Below are 22,480 nucleotides of genomic sequence, written 5' to 3'. Positions count from 1 at the left end.
ACGTGATTTTGTTCATAAGAACTTGTAGGTCTTCTAAGTTGTCCGCAAATACTATGGTGTCATCTGCATATCTGATGTTTTTTAGCCGGTAACCATTTAGTAGAATACCTTTTTCAGTTTCGTGCAAAGCTTCGATACATATTCTTTCAGAGTAGAGATTGAAGATTATAGGAGACAAAATACAATCTTGCCTCACTTCACATTGGATGGGAGGACACAGTGCTAGGATGTCAGCTCACGAATACACGAAGAGATTAACATTTTCAAAACCAGAGGGCACAAGAAGCAAAGGACGACCACGAAGGAGATGGATTGATGATGTGGAAGAAGATCAATTAACTTAATTAATGCATTATTTCTATCCGCTTTTTTGTTGATAATATCATTAAACTTCGGCAGACAGTCATTACAAAACCATTTACAGTTATCACAATCTCGTTTAATCTTAAAAAGTTGTTCCTTTACTTTAGCACAATGAAGGTGATAACATTTATTACAAAAATCACAAATTATAAATTTTGCATTCACTATAAAATTGTCAGATCAAGCAACACACGTCTTACCGCTAGCAGACATTTCATTCAACTCAGCTAGCTAGCTTAGGTATCTTACTGTATTTTATACATATTGTACAAAAACTGAAAAAGGGTTTGGCCCGTCAATAAATAAATAAATAAGACCTATAGATCCTAAGGGTCAGAAAATGGAGGGAAGTTGCCAGGAAGCGACAGGAGTGTCGACTTCTTTGTGAACAGGCCAAGATCCACAACGGATTGTCGAACCACTTTTGATATGATGATGAACCAATTAAATGTTTTTAGTGACTTCCGATGCAATAATTCAATCAACCTGCAAATCTATATCAACACGCCACTGTGTTGAAGAACTTTTTTTTCTTTTAGTAAAAATATCACTTTTTCATATGAATTTTTTTTAAAGATAATAAATCCTAATTATCTTCTTTAGTTTATACCAGGTTATCTTTGATTTGAGATTTGTCAACGACTGATAATCAGAGATATTTTTGTAGAGGCTTACAAAAATGGTATATTCTAGTGAAGAAAGAATAGAATTAGTTAATCTATAATATGGAAATAATCAGTGTCATAAGGCTACGGCAACTATCTTTAATACGAACCAAAAAGAAAAAAACGAAGTCACCAATACGCTAAAAATTTAACTTATAAGTTTGAAGCTATAGGTGATATTAACAACAAAAAACACGACGTAGACCGTAGCGTCGAGTGCGAAATAAAACAGTTGAAGTGACGGTATTGGGTCATTTACAAATGCATAATCGACAGTCTATCAGACAACTATCTCGTGCATCTGGTGTATCAGCATCTCGTGTTTATCGAATTATAAAATCCCATAAATTTTACCCTTATAAAACACGATTACTTCATCAATTAAAAAAAGATTATCCCGATTGTTGGCTTCAATTTTGTGAAGAATTTAGTGAAATCATACAACAATCAACATCGATTGTACAATACGTGTTTTTCCGACGAGTTTACTTTTATGCTAAATGGTGAAGGTAATAGACATAATTATTGTAGTTATTGGAGTAACTGTAATCCTCATTTATTCATAGAGACACACACATACACAAACACCTCAGAAATTAGATATTTAAATTGTGTTGTGTTTCCAACAGGACGGGGCAACCCCACATTATGATATACGCTTAAGACAATTTTTGAATCAACGTTTTCCAAGGCGTTGGATTGGCAGAAAGGGTCCAATAGAGTGGCCGGCCAGATCACCGGATCTTTCGCCTTTGGATTTTTTTGTACCGATACCTAAAATCAAAAATATACACCACCCCGCCTGCAGAGTTGCGACAGAATGAAGAATTGTGACAGAATGCCGATTATTGACACCGGAGGTACTTGCAAATGTACGAACAGGGTTTAAAAATAGACTGTATTATTGTATGGAGGTCACATGAGGTCATTTCGAACATTTAATAGGTTAAAAAAAATTGGTTAATTTGATTAAATTTTTTTGTTTTTTGTTATGACTGATGTTCATAAATTAGTTAAACCCAAAATTATCTTCAAAGTTATTAAGTAAATTAAAAAAAATACAGTGTGGTAAAGAGAAAAAAATACCTTTCAAATGATGTGCCACTTGACCACACCTGATATTTAAAAATAACTGGGTGTTGATGCTGGCCAGTAGGGGGATACATTTGAGGGCATGAATTTTGAATAAAAATTCGTCTGCCTCCCAATACGAATTGACCTGTTTTTTTAAATCTTAAAGCAACTCTTGGTTCTGAGTTTCTTGTGGGTCAAATTTTCGTTGGAACACACTGGAACTGGACTGGAACACACAATTTAAAGCATCAAGTTCAAAACATTTTTGGACTAATAGTCCATCTTCAGTGAACTTTGTAGTACTTGCAAAATAACAACAGGGGTTGGGTTTCGGTGGATTAAACCATACTTGAAGTTGTTAATTGCAATGCTATTTGCATTAAATGCTATTTAACATGTACTCGGAGCGTATCTTCGAGCAAGCACTGGGACAACTACAGGAAGGCGTCTTAGTTAACGGAATGCGTCTAAACAACATTAGATATATGGTAGATGATAGTTTTTGCAGATACCCTAGATGGTTTACAAGCAATAATGTCGCGCATATCAGATATAGGTCGAGAATATGGGCTGGATCTCAATTAAATACACATCTTTTGGTAAACCATATCAGTTTACACATATAGATGTTTTGGTAAAACATCTTTTGGTAAAAAATATTTTTTGTAACTACTTTCTTGTCTTAAAACATTAATATTTGAGTAGTCAAAATGGTGACAATAGGTATGGAACTTGCAATTCAAGACAAGCTAGACAAAAAAGCGTTCTGTCAGGTTTATACTTGATATGTATCAATATAAACCAGTATCAGGATAAACAGTTGTTAAATAGCCCACCAGGGGTTGAAAAAAATGATATTTGTATCTAATTATAATTGATTACGGCAGGCTGAAAACTGAAACGGCAAGCCTCTAATGATTAGACTGTTAGATTTAGAAAGTTTTTAAAAACAAAAACAATCAATATGACCCTTTAGTGGTAGTGCAATGCAATTTTAAACTGGTAAAACCATTCAGTACGAAGGAACAACTAATGGCTTGTGGTTAAATCACTTACCTTTTAAACAAAATAAGAACTTAACTATTTTGTTTTCAGCGAATGCTAGCCTCTAATGCATTTACTAGTACAAAAAAATCCCGATCCAATTAAAATATGGAGAGTGTTTTCGGCTCGAGTGCAAACCCACGAAATATCCCGATCACCGGCAACACTGCGTGCGCAATGACTAGTCCACTTGTCTGCTGTTCTCTTCCATGTCGCTCCGGGAGTTTGGAGAACGTAGGTCATAAACATACCGGTCGACCTCACTAGAACGTGAATTCGCATTCTCAGTTACCCAAAAGATTCTAAACGAAACGGTTAAGATTCAGTGAACAATACATTTGAAAGTAGGTATGTTGTTTCTGTGCGTTGTTGTGAACATGTTTCTGTCATAATGTGGTGTTTGTGTTTGTGTCAGTGTACAGTTAATGTTTAAGATACCCAAAATGTAAAAAAGTGTGTACAAAATATTTGGTAAGTAATTGTTTCAACTGGGTTTATATATTTTATGCCATTTATGTCTTACATCTTCCTATATACAATAAACTTCTTTTGGATTCTTAACATCTGGTTACAAAAGAAATATGGTTGGGCATTTTCTTGCTTCTTGGAATTTCTTTATTGTTTTCCAAATATACTTTTACGTTTTCCTGTCATGTATTCTTCAGTTTGAATAATAAATAATACAATTTTACTTTCTAAATCGTCTTGTGTTAAGCACATGCCAATTTTTTTGTATTTTTTTTATTTGTGTTGAATATGTATTAATTCCATTCGATTCAAGTTGAAGTATTAAGAGTTGGTCTCTGTATTTTTGCCATTTAATTTGTTCGTATTTACTATTCTTTTGTTAAAACTATGATTGTATTAATAGGAATCGCTGACTAATATGTTTACACAATGTAATACTTTACACATCTTTTATGACTTCCTGTTGTTGTATTTGTTTAGAAACATGAATAAACTTGTCAAGTGTTCCATGTAAACACAATTCTTAAATTCTAAACATTTATTATATCTTTTAGCAAGGTTCTGAAACTACTTGCTTGTAGCATGTCTCAGTTAGATATCATGTTTTTACAGGATTAAGCCGCAATTGGAAGTCTCAACATCAAACATAAGTTATTTAAAAATGTGATTATCATCACAATGGCAATCTTTTTTGTTAGTCCAATTTGAAGATATATTTTTTATGAATTATAACAGATGTGATACCTATCTTGTAAAGGTCTTCTTACGGCTGTAAAATTTCTCTCATTGTGTTATTTTAACACTTTCGCTACGGAACTTTTAAATATAGCTTACGTTTGTTAGCAATACACTTATCTATTCCTTTCCAATTGCCCACTATCGTCGTTAGTGACATTCTATTCACACTTTAAACATCTAAATTTAGTTTAAAATATGAACTTTTAGAGCATTAAAAAAGCATTTCAAGGGTGGAATGCGAAGCCAAATTGGGAGGGACCATCAGTAAATAAAGCAAAAATAAAATACCTGTACGGCGGTAGACAAAAAAAACTTAATTATTGTCAGAATTTAGAATCAATAGGTATAAAGTTTGACGAAGTGGAAACGTTTAAATTTTCGGATATACAGCCGAAGAGGCGAATTCAAGCGGGAAACAGTCCTTGTAATGTAGATACACCGAACGCCAAACGTTTTTTGACCTGTTGAAATTAAACAAGGCCTTAGATGAATCATAAAATATACTCAGGTGCAAAAAAATCGATCCATGGGTATTATTTGCTGAAAAAAGAAAACGTTTGAAGATATTAGTTTTAAATCAGGTATATATGTAAAAGTTTATGTTAGAATAAAATAATTTTTACAGATTATCCAAAAAAACTCATTTATTATACGCCAAAACTCAAAAATACAAGAATATTCAAAAATTTCTGAAATTAAGAAAAACATTGATAATTAATCAATATCTAGTGTTTCCCCTCGGGCCCTTATAACAGCCTGTACACGTCTAGGCATTGAGGTAATTAACCTCTGGATATCCAATTGGTCCTATATTTCTTCAAGAGCCGCTGTAAGTTCAGCCAAGTTGTTTGGACGGGGTACTCGTGCTCGAAGACGTCTTCCCATCATATCTCATAGATGTTCTATGGGATTAAGATCGGGACTGCAAGCTGGCGAGTTCATACGGTCAATGCCCACCTCCTCTCTATATTGGACGACGATTCTAGCACGGTGAGGACGCGCGTTGTCGTCCATAAAAATAAAATTAGGTCCAATGAAAGGAGCAGAAGGTACCACATGCTGATCTAAAATACTTGTTATGTATCTTGCAGCAGTCATAGAACCTCTATCTACAATAACTAAATCAGTATGGGCTTCTGAACTGATACCAGCCCAAACCATAACGGAGCCCCCCGATAACTTATTCTTTCCGCAATATTACATTGAAAATATCGCTCTCCGTGTCTTCTCCAAACCCTTTCTCGGCCGTCTGGTGACCTTAGACAAAATCTGGACTCATCTGAGAACAATACATTGCTCCAATCTGCATTACTCCAGTTTTCATGTTCTCTAGCAAAAGCAAGGCGAGCTCTGCGATGTTCTATGGATAGTATTGGAGATAGGGCTGGCCTTCTGGATAATAAATTACCTTCTACAAGTCGTCGACGAACTATCCATCTGCTTACATCCACATTTCTCACTTCGCTCAGACGATTTGCCAGTTTAACTGAAGTTAGATGCCGATTTCTCAAACATGATGAGACCAGAAATCGATCATCTCTTTCGAATGATACCCTTCTACGACCTGATCCTGTTCTTGTGCAGTTACCGGTGTCGCTAAAACGCCGAACTGCTCTTTGAACCGAAGATCGACTAACACCCAACATTTCAGCTGCATAATATTGGCTACGACCATCTTGAACTAAAGTCACCGCCATTGCAGCATCTATCGGAGTTAGAGACATTTAGGAAGGATAATTAAATAAAAATATAACACGCTTTGAAAATAAAATCACTACACTATAGTATGGTTGTTGAATTAAAAACAACATTCAATAAATATCTACTTGCTTCAGACCCTTTTTGACAAAAACCTGAAATACCAATTGTTTTAAGAAATATAAAAAGCAATATTAAAAATATTATTTTATTTCTCGTATACGAGGGTACACCTAAATTTACATACGTAATTTAATGTCTCTAAAATTATACAACTTCAAATAAATAAGAAATAAGGATTGGATCGATTTTTTTGCACCTGAGTGTAAATATATGGATGAAAAAAAAATGTATAAAGCATTAAACTTCGTAAGAGCGTTAACAGAATAAATACAAGGAAGCTAACATTTAAGGGGCAAGTAGAAGTGGATTTAAAAAAAATCAAGATAGAAAATGTTACTACATAACACACTATAATTAACATTATTATAAAGTATTATAACTACATTTGTTTGGTTTACAAAAACTAAAGTCGGCTTTATTGCAAAAAAATCTGCAGCACTCACGGTTTTGCAGGAACAAAAGCAGCAAAACAGTCAAAAACCAGCAGTTTTTTTGACGAAAAAAGAATATTACTTAATGTATTTTTTAATGTTTATTTACTTATTTATCAACATATAAATAATTTAAACTTACTGTTAGAGATGAGCCAGGGTCTGGAAAAATGTCACTGCTTTTGGACTGCAAAACCGCTAAAGGCCCGTTTTCACACTACGTCTTATTGTACGTTTTGTGGGTCATATAAAACGTACGACAAAATGTACGTTTTGTCCAGTGTATACACACTACGTTTTTCCTTCCCTTTTCTACCTCATTTCTAATTCAGAGTCTTGAGTTGTGTGAAGTTTGTTTAGTGATTTTTTTTATTATGGATGAAACACGGCTGCTTTCTTCTATTTTTTCAACCATAACGATACTATGACTGAGGAAAAAGGGGATGAGGAGGGAAAAGACAAGATGGTCAGGAGAGTGGGCTTCTAAAAAGAAGCCAGTATTCCCACGTCTCGTTACTAAAAGAACTGAGAGGCGAACCAGATGACTGGCGCAATTATTTGCGAATAGACACCTCAGCCTATTGTCAATTGCTAGAGTTGGTAACATCATACATATTGAAATAAGACACCTCATAAGAAAAGCCATTACACCTCATGAAAGACTTTACAGCAACTCTCAGATATCTTACAACAGGACGCAGCGTCAAGGACTTGGAGTTCACAACCATAATATCCAAACCAGTGTTAAGCCAAATAATTCCTGAAACCTGTAATGCAATCTACTTGGTTTTAAAACAGAACTACTTAAAAACTTTTATACAATTCAATAAATTCCCCGAGAAAATCGTGGATGCATTGCCGCAAATCTGACATTATTAGGCTTTTTTTGGGAAAAATGAAACGAACTGCAGTGGAACTAGTCGTCAAATAAGTCAAGATCGGACGACTTGTCTGAACATGTATTTTCACGTAACGTTTTATCCTATCAGTTCTCGCAAAACTATGCTTCTCCATCATTTCTACGATCTGACCTTGGATTTCATTTCGATTCGACAAGACGTACGTTTTGCTGTTTACATGTCACGTTTTATTGTATAGGATTTTTGTCCTATCCAACAAAACGTACAATAAGACGTAGCGTGAAAACCGGCCTTAAGACTCATTAGGTCGTTAAACTTCGTCTTTAGAATTTGTAAGAGATATATGTAGCAGAAATTAAAAAAAAAATGAATAAATCTCATTTTTATTTAAAAGTTTGTTATAATTTACCATCGTATACCGGAATAGTTAGCAAAAATTCTCCACATGTTAAAGCGGAGTTGTGGTCAAAGCGTTTTCGTATTAATCCAGATACTACTGGTCCATTGTATGTTGAACGGTAGTAGAAAAGGCGGCTATGATCAGATGATGCCACTATTTCCTTCAAACTCTTGAGTTTTAAATGGGCATTTTTGTAAATATATTGGTTTGGAACGGGAATGCCTATGAATTCTTCAAACTCTTCAGGGACCTCAAAACGGCTCTTCAAATCCCACAATCCTTTTTGTCACACTCCAAATAGGAATGTTCTCTTACAGGGAATGTGATATTTACTTCTTCCAGATTATGAGTTTTGTTTTATACTACAAAATGGATAAATCGAAAAATAGTAAAGTTTTTATTTTGTCCTCCGGATGAGTCAAAGAAGATTTGCAATTCTTTAACATTGTCTTGTAAGTAATTATTGATAAAATGGAGAAGAAAAGATGCAACTTCGTTTGATCATTTTTTAGCCATTCCCTCATGATAGGTATAAAAAATAGACTGACCAGAAGTGAGAATATGTACATTAAAGGCATACATGGACAATTGGCGTTTATAGTACACATCATTGTGGCAGTTATCGGAGTTAAAACATTTTTTGAAAAATCAATGCAGATGGCCTTCTTTTTGTTGATTTTTTTGCAGATTTTTTGGCTTGTCTTTTCCTTGAATAGAACGCTTCATCCTTTCTTTTATGCAAATCGTTCCTAACAGTTAATTGTCTAAGTTCATCAGCTTAATTTGAAATTCATCACACGTTACGCATGTGTCACTTCTGGTGTATCCAAAAGCAATATTAAATTCCTTATTAAAAATTGTTCTGTACGTTTAATATGAAACTTTAGCATTTAGATGCTTTTCCTTAAAGTTAAACATTTTTTTATTGTGAGCTCTTCTGGTAAATATGTCTTTTTTGTATCTTTCAGACTATAGTGTTTTTACGACCCTTAAAACTTTTGATGTGGTCACATACCAAACCTTTTGTTAAGTCGTCCAGCTTCCTATGTGTTGCACTATGCTTTCCACGTCTGTCCTTAGGAGCTGCACCACTTCGTTTGAGGCTTTCCTTTATATAATTCATTTTATTTTTTGTAATCCCATGAACGGAACAAAAAGCTTTGGCATACATCGAAATAGAAATCGCGAACTCGAACTCGATACGTATAACTTGCATCATGGAAACTGGCAGTATTCTCGTTTCGACGGGGCCTACTATGCTGGACAGGTAAGACCGTAATTAAATCAGCCAAATAATAATTTTGCTCATGTTGAGAGCACAGAGCATTACAATTTCTCACTATTTATTTTCTTTGCCCCTCATTAATTATCTCAAAGCACTTTAACCTTAAGCAGTTACAAGGCTGTCCAGCTTCATGAGTCGATATCATTTTAGAGACCTCTGAAATCCGGCCTGCAGTCTTCCTTTTTTTGAAGGCATAATTTTGTTCTCAAGGGACCCCTCCGAATCACTATCAGCCATAATCGTTTATTAATAATCACACAAACAAACAAGAACTTACACTTTTGCGGTTTGTTTACATGACATCGCTGGTTTTTTCCTCTGGACGTTTGTACTAAGCTGGTTTTTATTCGGTACGCTATATTTTAGACATTGTTTTACGCCATACTGCGGTAGTTTTTTCGTAGTTTTAGTATTCTAAAATATCGGTCGTCAGTTGAAGAATTTAATGGCGCCTCTACCGAGATTTTCAATAAAAAGTGACATATCTGGTTTTTTCCCTGAATTCTTCATTTTAAAAAGAAAATAAATCTAAGAATGGATCGAACCTCTTCTAGGCAGTGTACACCTTATATATGTATGTATACTAGCAGCTATTCTGTTTTATTGGGCCTTTATACTTTAAAATAACATACGATATATGGCATTTCCAAAGTTTTCTCTGATAGGTTTTGGCACCCTGTCCTTACAATGGTTATATAGGCATATTCTCGTCTGTCAATCTTCTGTGTAGAACAGAGTGGCATCTTAGTGGCATATTTTATTGTTAATGACTTAATTGCTGTTGATTGGTATATTAACCAATCCCCAAAAACTACCCCATGATCCCCTAACTTAAAACACATCCCCTGAAAAACCGAGATATAGGCCAAAAAGCGAACCGCAATTGATTGTTAATTTCTTTTCGAAATTTTACGCCAAGAAACAATTTATAGCTGCAACCGTTTCCCCGAAACAATGATTAGGCTAACTTTACTGTAAAGCTAGCATAGCAATAGGTATATGTCGGCACTGAATAAGGCTACAGAGCCATCGTGGCGGCATATGTTATTGCTAATTAATTGCCATTGATTGGTCCATTGACCAAGCCCCAAAAATGACAAGACAAGGCATAAATTAGCTGCGCTTGAATGCTGTCGTGAGAAACGTAGTGATGAGTGGTAGAAATGGATAAAAATATTAAACAAAATGCAGCGTGCTGGTTTATTTATAAATTTCTTAAAATCTCTACCCAAGGTGCGGGGTTATTTGTCAAGTCCAGACATGATCAAGTTGTGGCGAGTCGTATAGTCTAGGGGGTTGAGTATGCACTTTTATGTCCGTTTAACCTTGACGTTTTTTTATGTTTTTTTGGTGCGTAGAAACAATTTTTATGTGGTACCAAGCTGAAAATCCATCAGATAATTTGTTATTAACAATTCTCCTAACTAGTGTATTAGAGGTATTTAATTTTACCAAAATGAAAATTGTATGAAAGCTGGGATATATTTGGAAAAGCCCCATTGCATGCCTATTTTGCAATTGGTTTATTGGTTAAAAGGTAGCCAAACACCATTTTCTTCATTTTTTCCGAAGGAACAATTGTCATTTTGGTGAAATTAAATGTCTCTAATAGTTTAGGAGATACAATCATTTAAACAGTTAAATTGTTAATAATAAATTATCTGACTGGTTTTTAGACTGGTACCCCAGAAAAATCGAATCTAGGTACCAAGAAACATAAAAAAGTCAAGGTACCGACGGGACACGAAAGTGCATATTCAACCTTCCTAGCTCCTAGAGTAGTAGCCGATTAAAAGTTAACAAAGTTATTCGGACTCTGTTTCATTGCACAAGGTTATCAAAAATTAGTCCATAATATTAAATCCACAAAAAAACCACGGACCAGCTTGGTCGAGATTTTGTCAAACAATTTTTTCATACAACTTTCAAAAATTAACTTTTTCGCTCGGGACAAAGGTTTTTGAGCGATTTTAAACAAAAAAGGTCTCGTTGTCGAAATCGGTCATTTTCAAAGATCTGAAGCTCAGTAAAAAATCATTTTTCAAGTTGTGTGTGGTTGGGATACTGACTGCGAAACCGATGGTTTCATTCTCTTAATCATATTTGACTCGATTCTTAAAACAAAAATTAAAATAAAGTCTATTAATATTTGAATTAATATTAGTATTTTGAAAACAACATAACTGCTTTAAAAAATTCTACATTATATGGTAAACTTACAAATCACATATTCCTTTTCGTATACAATTTTCCACTAGTATCCAGTTTCGTATCCATGCATCCAGTGGTATTTTGGATGTTAGAATGTACTTCTAGCAAAGTTTAAATATCCATGGAAAAGATTCTGATGTTTTTTTCAAAATTATTTTATTACAAAATCGTTTTTTTCATGGTTAACATTGTACACTCGCCGCATACTGTAACCACAACTATATGTTGTGTCTCCCTCGCACTAACTCAGAGTATAAGTACCTACCTAGTAAATTTGTAGCTGGCGCTTGAACTTGCCTATTAAATTTTCTATATCTTTTTATAATTTTTAAATTATTTACTAAGTTTGAATTTTCCATGGGGCAAAACATCCACCCTCACATCTTTTTAGCCAAATGTGGCTATTGCCTATAACACCGAGGGCCAAAGTAAATCAACCTCCAATTTTGTTGACATGACATAACATTTTCAACAATCTTAGCGGTTATACACACCGTTTTTCAACTAAATTATTTAATAGTCTTTTTTGAAAATGATTTCCGGAGTGGAAATTGAAACGTTAAATTTTTTAGGTAAAATGTAATTGTCATTACAATCAATTAATTGTGGCTTATTCCCATATATACATAGTATTTATATCAGAGGTCAGCAACCTTTTTAATCAACGGGTCAATTTAAATTTTAAAATTTATTCTCTGGACGCAATAATTATTTACAAAACTTTATTTAAGTACAATAAAAACATAAAAAAAGTAAAGATTTCATATACAAATTTTAATGAAAAAGAAAAACAAACAAGAAAAGAACACAAAAACATTTACTTGAAATTTTTAATGAGATATTTGGCATTGTTTTTTCGATACAAGCTGATCACTATCATCCGGAATTGATGAGGTAACTACACGTAGGCAGCTTTCTAATCGTGCATCACTCAGTCTTGATCGGTGGTCGTTTTTGATTAATTTCGGAAATATTCATGGCTCACATAAGATTTATAAAAATTTTCGATGTTTACTAAGGAAAATACATTTTTAAATCGGTATTATTCTGCATGTCCATCAGTTCAATTTGAAAGTCTTCGGGAACTGTATCCACATCGATATTAAATGGCGAGGAAAACATTGTAGTAACATTTTGTTTTTCTAAATGTAGAAAGTGAGACACATAATTGTGCAAAATATGCTGTTTCCATAATTTTAATTTGCGCTCAAAGTCCTGAATTTTTTCTTACCATTTGTGAATAAACTGTCCTAAGTTCACGGCAACTGTTATGGCAACCACGTCGCCATATTCAGTTTCTAATTCTTTAAATTCACGGTGATTGAACGCACGCGACTTTATAACATTGATTAGGTTAGTTACTGGTACTGTTACATGTGGAAAACTCAATCTTTTTGCACACAAATTTTCCTGGTGAATTATGCAACGGTTAACGAATATTTCCCTTAAAGTAGCCTTCCAGATACTCCTACCTCCATGCTTGACATTGATCGTGCTCAATCTGCCGATATACAAATAATCTTTTCTAATAAAAATTTTCTAACACAGACTTTAGTTCATCGTACAAGTCTTTGCCAGTTGTAGTTTCTTGCATTGTAATCAGTGAACACAATTCTTCGGTATTTGGTGTAAATAACACGTAAAAATATAGGCAGTTATGCTGTATTCGAATTTGGTAATGCGCTCACGAAGCGTTTCTGCTCTTTGCCCCAAAAGGAAGACCACGAAAGTGATGGAACGACAACTTACTGGAGGCCCTGAAATTTCAAAAAAAGTGAAAATTTCTACTAAGTCGATTTTGCTAAAAATATCGTGCATAGATGTGTTTGTCGTGGGAACTTCGGGAATAAACAACAATCACATAATGCGAAATATCGACACAAAGCAAGTCGATGAGACCTATGAAAAATGTAAAAAATATTCCTAAGGGCCTGCGTAGCGCAAGCGGTAGGATGCTTGCCTCGCATGCCGGTGGTCCGGAGTTCGAATCCTACCGCCGGCAAGAACAACTAGACATTTTTAAAAATGTCTATAGGCCCCAGGTCGACTCAGCCTGAATAAAATGAGTACCTTGGGTAAAACCAGGGGTAATAATAGGCGGTTGAAGCGTAGCACTGGCCATGCTACCTTCCTTGTATACCGTAGGCCCTAGATATAGCAGACTACCCTGCTATACTCCCAAAGCCGCGAGCGGTATAAAACGGGAGACTATTATTATTATTCCCGAGTTATTTTATACCTAAAAATTTTTCAAAGTCCCTAAAGAAATAAAATATTAGAAAAATTATTTCAAGTTATTTTATACCTAAAAAATTATAAGTCCGCTTGGGATCTTAGATACCTGAAAAGAAATAATTTGTCAAAATTATTCTAAGTTAAAAAGATGAATTAAATCGGAAATAAATATTTTACCTAGAAAAACAGAAATAAAGTCGAAAATGCCTGAAATAAATACAATTAAGTAAATATAAAGTCCAGCTAGGGAACTTAGAAAAATCCTGCAATAAAAATGACAGCGGTTAGGTAATAAAGTAAAAGTAGAGTTTCGGAGAACTAAATCAACCAGAAGGTCTCTAATGCCAAGAAGACTGGTTCTACGGATCCCTGTCCAGACCAGAACGAATTTTTGGCAGTTGTGCACCTATATTTATACGAAATTAATTAGGTCAACTGCCCCATGGCGCTCTGCCATTGGAGCTTGCACAACAGCCAATACTCAATTTCGAGCAATACCATTGGCTGCAATTATGGATGCAATTTGACCAATCGTAAAGCCGGAATTGAGCAATTGGCGATAATAGCTATAGAAGTAGAAAAAAAAAGGCAGAAGTATTTAGAAGAAATATATCAAGGCATGGATAAAGAAGAAGAAAGAGAAACAATAATGAACACGGAACAAGATTAAGAAAAAGAAGAATTTACCTATATAGAAGTGAAAGATTAAATGTGCAGAACTTATAAAATACGGTGGGGGCAAACAAAATACATGAACGTAAGCAAGAAAAAGAAGACACAATTGACAGAACTGACAATAGATGCACACAGTTTCGAAGAGGTTGAATTATTCAAATATTTGGGAGTACTTCTTCTTCAAGTGCCATCTTCGTTCCGAAGGTTGGCGATCATCAGGGCTATACGTATTTTCGAAACTGCTGACCGAAACAATTCGTTGCTGCTACAGCTATACCATTCCCGTAGATTCTTTAGCCAGGAGTTTCGTCTTCTTCCTATGGACCTTTTTCCTGCTATTTTCCCTTGCATAATTATTCGAAGCAGTTCATATCTTTCGCCTCTTGTAATGTGTCCCAAGTATTGCAGTTTTCGTTTTTTGATCGTAAATATGACTTCCTTTTCTTTATTCATTCTTCTCAAGACCTCGACATTTGTGACTCTCTCGGTCCATGATATTCTCAGGATTCTGCGATACATCCACAGTTCAAATGCCTCTAATTTTTTGGTATCAATCTTTTTCAACGTCCATGACTCCATTCCGTAGAACAGCACAGAAAGTACGTAACATCTCATCAGGCGAAGTTTCATTTCAAGGCTCAAATCTCTTCCGCAGAACACTCTCTTCATTTTAGTGAATATGGATCTGGCTTTTTCTATTCTTTTGGGAGTACTAGTCAACAGAATAAGTGAAAATGTAGATATGAAAAGAAGAATTTAAGCGGGAAATACAGCGTTTTATAGAAATAAAAAAATGTTTACAGATAAGAAGATAAGCCGACACACAAAAATGAAAATCTACAAAACGACCATAAGACCAATATAGTTATATGCTGCAAAGACATTTACATTAACAGCAAGAGAAGAAGAGCAACTGAAAGCTGTTGAGAGGAAGATAATGAGAAAAATACTAAAAAATACTGGGACCAGAGGGAAAACGAAGAGGATGCAAGACGATGGATGAATCACGAAATACAAGAATGGATAGGTCAAGAGAACATAGAGCAATAAAAGCACAGAGAATTAAGTGGTATGAACACATAATGAGAAGAGAAAAGAGCAATCCGTTAAGAATTATAACGGAATAGATAACACCAGGTAAAATAGCCAGAAGCAGACCTAAACTGAGATGAAGACAACAAGTGGAAGAAGACTTAGGGAGTATGGAAATTAGAAATATAAGAAAGACAATCAAAGAGAGAGAAGAATAGAGAAGTGGAAATAGCAAAATAACACCAGAAACTGTAAAACCAAACAGAGAATGGGATAATCCCACACACAAAAAGAATTTTTAAGTGAAACCAGCTTCAGATTTTTCGGGAGCGTATAGTTTGTATATATAACAAACAAAATATGCAAAATATTAAACGTCATTTTTTATTTAAATACTATAAACAATATATAAACAATGTAGGAAACGTGAATACCGGTAAACTATATACATAGATAGATAGTTTATTTGACTATAAGTTACACAAGGTTTATTCAAGTCAAAAGTACAAATTATAAATATAAAACATTACAAAAAATGGAACAATACATTAAAAATGTTTCAAACAATAAAATACATATAAAGCGTACAATATAGACAGCGTAATATAATAATTAAAATAATATTAAATTTTGTTATGTTGTATTTGTTTAAACAATTTAAAATAAATATTTATTTTGCAAAATTTTACCTTTCTCTTATTATTATTAGTAGGAAAGGTTATGAAATAATAGGTAATTTAAATATTTATTTGTTATAGTTATAAACAATGTTTTAAAAATAAGTTTTACAAAAAAATAATTTTTTATTTGAAAATTAAATCTATACGTGTTATATTTTTTGAATTATGCTATTATTTTTTCAATTACTTTTCTTTACTGAAAAACATTACAAATATATTTTAAAAAAATTAATTGTTATAAACTTTGTATAATTATAAATAAAAAAAAATAAAATTAAGCAGGTATGTTAATTGTAATATGTTAATTATAGGATTACAGATTAATTAAGTTTATAACAATTAATTTGTGTAAAATATATTTGTAATGTTTTTGAGAAAAAGTAATTGTAATTGTAAAAGTAATAATCATAATCAAGAAAATATTAACACGTATAGAGTTGATTATCAAATATAAAATTAATTTTTTGTAAAATTGTTTGTTAACAGATATCATTTAGAAATTATGATACATAAATATTTAAGTTGGTTATCTTTTCATAACCTTTTCTAGTACTAATAATAAGAAAAAAGTAAAATTTTGCAAAATAAATGTATTTTTTAAAATTCTTACAACAAATTATTCGGTTAAATAAACAATTCATAAATTAAATAAATTGATTTTTATGATCTATGTCACTAGGTACCAAAAATTAAACAAAAGTATTAATGTTAGTTGATTAGAACTAGAGATATTGCGACTTTTAGACGGCTCATTTTTAAAGGAATCGTTTTTAGTTTTTGTCTAAACTTGAACTCTTATCTTTTAAATGGTTCTTTTTTAAATTGCTTACTGTTTATAAACAAAGCTCTGGTGAATGTTTGAAAAAAGGACAAACTCTGGTTTTAAGGGTCGTAATACATTGTGTTATTTTTTTGAATTATGTGCCAACATAGCTAATAAAAAAAAACTTCCTACATGTTATTGCGCCTGAGTTATTTTAATTGTTTATACGCTTAAAATCACAGTACTTGTGCAAACCTATTTACAATACTATGTACAATATTTAACATAAACTTTTTAATCGTTAAATGATTTAATTAGATAAAATATGCCCTTTTCTTCAATTTGGGGCTTTCAGAATTCATGTAGCCCCCCAATAGTTTACGCATAATGCCGTTGTAGATAAAAGCTTTTAGGGATAAACAATTTCAATTTTGTAATAACTATTAAGTGGAACTTCTTGAAATTTTTATAGCTGAATACATGTGACATTGTCAAACAACAAAATATAATTTACCTATGTCACATAACATTCTAAATATTATGTGACATTATTATCTTCATTTAACCTAAAGTTTTGTGATAGAGAGACATTATCAAAATTTTACATCTTAAAAATCAATTTTCTCAGTTATGATTGCACAAACTCAAAATACTTTATATTGCTGAACCGACGTCTAAAATTCCTTTCTAACAAGGTGCCATACGACCCCTTTTGTTATTTAAAATTTTCGAGGGGGTGCTTTTAATTCAAAGAGGGTGCTGGAGGGGATAATATTTTCATACTGAAAATTGTCAATTTAAGAATAAAAATCGACCTGTTTTTTTCACGTAGTACATAATAACGCTAAAAATGAATTTATTCCATACATATGGACCGCATTGTATATTTTTTTTTAAGTAAAAATGACCAAAATTATCAAAAGCAGTTGTTAAATACCTGTATCAACGAGTGTCATGGGAAAATCGTTAGTTCCCTGGTCTAGAACATGTTTGAGTGAAAATAGTGACTGCTCAAAAAAATCACAATCACAAGGATTGAGCAAGCAAGAAGCAGGCTTAATGAATATGAAAATAATATTAACCAGCCGATTTTAGAACTAAAAACACGAATAGTAAAATGTTACATACTTAATATTCTTCTGAATGGTGTAAAGAATTGGACAGTGAAAAATATTATTTATAAATGATAAATGTTACTTTTATTCAAACCAATTTAAACGAAGGGGCACGTTTTTACTATTTAGAACCATTTGAGCTCTACCACATAATATATAATCCTCTGCATTTTATGTGGTCTTTTTTGTAGGTGATTGTTTTTTAAAACATACTTTTTGTACCGAATTTTAGGACCTTTTTTATGATTATTGTAAATGTTTTCAAAAAAATCATAAAGATTGCCTTCAAAACTATGTGTGTAGATTCAAATAAATTTTTCGCAGTGTATCCATAAAAGTGAAATTGTTTGTTGATACCGTTAAACAGTTGGTTTTAATTGTGTGTTAAATTGTGCATAAACATAAATAATGGATATTTGTTTTATCATACAGCATTTATTTCGTAGCACACTTCAACATATCAATTACAATAATGTACTTTTTTGTATGCAAATAGCTTAGGTCACATTCAGATTGTTTCCGAAAAAGTAAACAGACGAGCTGGCAACACGGAATGTAGCTTGCGACCGTAGGAATGTAGGCGATTCTGTTTTGCCCACTGTTCATTTGTTCGGAGTACGTCACGTCTTCTTTTGTTCGATGTTCGATCCAGTCTGTGGGAACCGAATAAGTCTTAATAGGCGTTACACCACCTGGCGGCAAATTTGCCGAATTACCTCATTCGACATAAATGACCTTGCCCATTTAATTAAATTCAGATTGTATAAGATTTAAACTTTAAAATTTTGTTTATATACTATTTCGATTACTCATAGAAATGGTTAATTACTAATTGGTTCATGTAGCTATGCTGATGCAATTTCATACATTCCGTGGTATTTACTTTCATCTTGTATCTGCTATGTCGCGCTTAAGAACTTTATGACCTCTGCATAACTCTATACAGTTAGATCCAAAACACGACTAGATTTTCTAGAAACCGAGTGTAGAAATTACTAATCAGGCGATTACTGCATCCTTTTATATCGTTTTATATAAATATGGCATTACAGGAAACATTACCATCGATTGAGAGTTTGGTTCTTCGCGTAATATATATATATATATATATATATATATATATATATATATATATATATATATATATATATATATATATATATATATATATATATATATATATATATATATATATATATATATATATATATATATATATATATATATATATATATATATATCTAATATAATAAGTGTGGTTTAACATGTTCTTCGATTTAAAAAATCGTAATTCTATAATGGAAAAAAATAATAAAATTATATATCTACAATTTCCACTTCTTCATTATCATTGTCAGTAGCTTCTTTTAGCTGATTATAAAAAGTATTGTAGACTGGCGGAATATAAGGTAATAAACTTTTTAATTTTTTTTTTATTTTATCTTTTGCAATTTTCAGAGGCTCTTTGTATTTTTTTGAATGTTTGACAACTCTATTGGTACAGGTCTGCCTTTTCTTATGACCTTAACTTCTTGATATACTCCATTGACACTATGTTTGAGACAAAAAATGATCCAATATTTTGCGATTTAAATCGAAAGCTGTATGTTCCAGCAAAATCTAAACTCTGCTTGTCAGGAAAACGTGCGTCTTTATTAATATAATTTGGAAGAGGTTCAAAACTGTAAAAATCAGTGTCATATGCGTAACAACAAAAGGATTCTTTTTATTTGCTTTGATAATAATATCTGCCCAACCTTCTGGCGAATAAATAGCTGGTGCACGGTCTCTCTGGCGTTTCTCAATTTGAGCAAAATCCCAGTCTGATGGAATAATATAATGTGTATAGTGTTATTTGTTTAAATTTCTGTTCCTTGACTAACTGCAACCAAAAAGCCATTAATTGCCAGTTCTTGTTCTGACCTGGATAGTTATCGGTAAAAGCAATGAGCTCTTCAGAACATGACTTATTCTCTAAAAATTTCGTCACAACAGAAGTAACCTCATCCGCTCCGCGCTTAGCTTGATCTTCGGTCCCTGGGTACATGTATCCCTTGTCATTGGCACAGTTGTGAATCAATAAGGTATAAAGCCAAATTTTTCTACAGTAAAATGCAGGACCAGTGGTTCATTTTGGCAGAGGCATGCTTTGCTGTAAGTCAAACGAAATTACTAATTTTAAATTGTTTGTAATACATTCGTTTTTTCAGTTTTTAGCAAAGTTTGCATTGCATTATCATGAGCTATGTGTAAATTTAATAAAGTAGTTAACTCTTTTTCTTGATCTATATTATTAGCGTCATTTGCTGTCTGTGTTTTAATGATCGTCTTATCAAAGTCCTGTCCTGTATACAGTCCTGTCATTGTCATATCGCAGTTCAGATATTCCTTCTTCATATTTTTGGCTCTGCTGTAGTGACTTTGGTGACTCCAGTCCTGTATTGTTAAAGTCTCGTGCAAAATTCAATCTGGTAATTCGGTGGTCACGGAAAAGGGGCGGTCTAGTTACTCTAGGTCGAGAAGATAAACCAGCAGCATGAAGTCGCCCCGTAACTGTCCATTCACTGAGAAACTGTCGTGATTGTTCGGTTCTCAAAGCACTAGAAACGACAAAGCGGTCATATCTAGCTGTGGTAATTCTACCAGGTCTTCGAGTAAGCAGACAGATCTCTTCGTACTATCGCCATACTCGTTGCACACTCGAAAGACTTACACTAACGTTTCTCACAGTTTCAGGCTGACCGTGGCCATCTTCTAACGCTGCTACAATTATTGCCACTACGACAGAACTTACACTCATTGCAATACAGTGATAGTGACAACACTACACAAACAATTCACTTTAACGTTACACGTTACGTTTAATTCACAATTGACTTTAAAACCACAAGACCAAAAACTATGCTGATAATGGGTTTTAGGAATTTGGGTAAGGAGCCCTTTTTATCTCAAACGCTTATCGAAACAGCAACAACAACGATTTTTTTCAAGCAATCCATTAGTAAACTATGTTACAACCGCAAATAATTAAAAAAGAATAACAATTTCTAAAATAAATTCGAATTACAGGGTGACCCCAATTTTATGCTCGGCAGTGTATATTAAGAAACAATTACTCGAAGTACTTAAATTTATATGACAAACAATATATACTGGAGACGTTTGCAACAGAACATGGCCATACTGTTTTGAGGTTACCACCTTATTTTTGCATTTTCAATCTCATAGAACTTATTTGGGGACAAGTAAAAAACGAATTCGGAGGAAAAATATTCACTTGTTAGACTTGCCGACACGTTATCAACAGGAATAGACAAGTCAAGGTGTGATGCCACGTTGGACTCTTATAGGCATTTTGTGATAAAAATCTTGCTGCTTGCCGCGAAACGTCTACGTGGACACATTTTGAAAAATGAAATTTTAACCAAAATTCGCATTTTAGAGAGTGTTAGATTTTGATTTGAAAGTTTAAGAAACTAATAGAAATACTTTAGAAAAACAGCAGTAAACGATGTAGTTAATGTAGAAAATTAATACAGAAGAGTAGGATAATTAACTTCAAACAGTGTACAATTAATTATTGATCTGTTGGATAGTAACGACAGTTTTGGCCTACAGTAAAACATTTTCAAATTAAAACCTATTATTATTCATGGAACCTTTACTCATGTCCGTTACTCCTACTAACATCTATATGTACTTCCTATGGTTGTCCACTTTTGAACATAAGCTTTCTCGAAGTTTGTTGAAACATTTTTGTTTTGTTTTTGTATATGTAAACATTATATAATTACTTATAACCTTGGAAACATAGTTTGTATGTACAAAGGAATACCGGTAGCAAAGCTTCTAGTTGCTTATTTGCATTTTGTAAACTTTTAAAACAGGGAATTAACGGATTAAAGCCGTAAGCCGACAAAATGGAGTTTATACATCGTTAACAAACTTTAGAGAACTCAAAACGTACTAATAATAATAAGCTTAATTCAGACATTAAAATTATTTGAATTAAAACAGTCATATTGACATAACTTTCCTGGCGGTCACGCTAAATACAGTTTGGTTCGAGTATAGTTCCCTGATCAAATTTTGTTAAATAACAGCAAATAATTACGAAGGACTAAAAGTGCATTAATTATATTAAGCATTATAAGTCCTACATAGAGTAAAGTTGTTTAGCAATTGATGTTAAAAGTTTAACTCAGGAACTGTTGCATTAGTTTGTTTGTTTACTGTTTCAAATTCTAGATTATTTGGTTTCTGTTTGATGGAATACGATTGATACGATAAGGAAATTATGTGAAATATATACTATTTCGATAAGGAATCATTTTAATTAAATGGAAAATAGCCACAATTAAGTTATATGTGTAGGTAGGACTGAGCAACATATTGCAATGCTTCTAAAATGGCTAAATAAAATAGTCTAAAACATGAATTACATATAAATCAATACTACAATATATTGTAATAACAAATTAGAAACTATGCCGCCAATTCTTATCGGTACTCACAGCATAAGGGTTCAAATTAAGTTGCGCCTTTCCGCTGTTTCAGTCGAAATGTGCGGCGTTGCAAAAAAACTAATCTATGTATCCGAAAGTTTGTGTATGACTGTAT

The 22,480-nt window shown here is 33.0% G+C and overlaps 1 protein-coding gene across 4 annotated transcripts in view; it reads left to right on the top strand.

The window, feature by feature from the left end:
* PlexA (plexin A) overlaps nt 1-22,480 on the top strand; it is a 519,944-nt gene that overhangs the window by 222,620 nt on the left and 274,844 nt on the right. The window contains exon 1 of one of the 4 annotated variants that reach the window (XM_072546052.1): nt 3,376-3,617. The exons of the other annotated variants lie outside the window; for them this stretch is intronic. The gene's annotated coding sequence lies outside the window, so the exon portion shown is untranslated. Of the gene's footprint in view, nt 1-3,375; nt 3,618-22,480 lie in introns of those variants that run through there. 4 annotated transcript variants of the gene reach the window in all.

Source organism: Diabrotica undecimpunctata, chromosome 10 (genome assembly GCF_040954645.1).
Source record: "Diabrotica undecimpunctata isolate CICGRU chromosome 10, icDiaUnde3, whole genome shotgun sequence".
Taxonomy (NCBI): domain Eukaryota; kingdom Metazoa; phylum Arthropoda; class Insecta; order Coleoptera; family Chrysomelidae; genus Diabrotica; species Diabrotica undecimpunctata.
The sequence above is the reverse complement of the archived record's forward strand: the minus strand, read 5'-3'. Positions and strand labels throughout refer to the sequence as shown.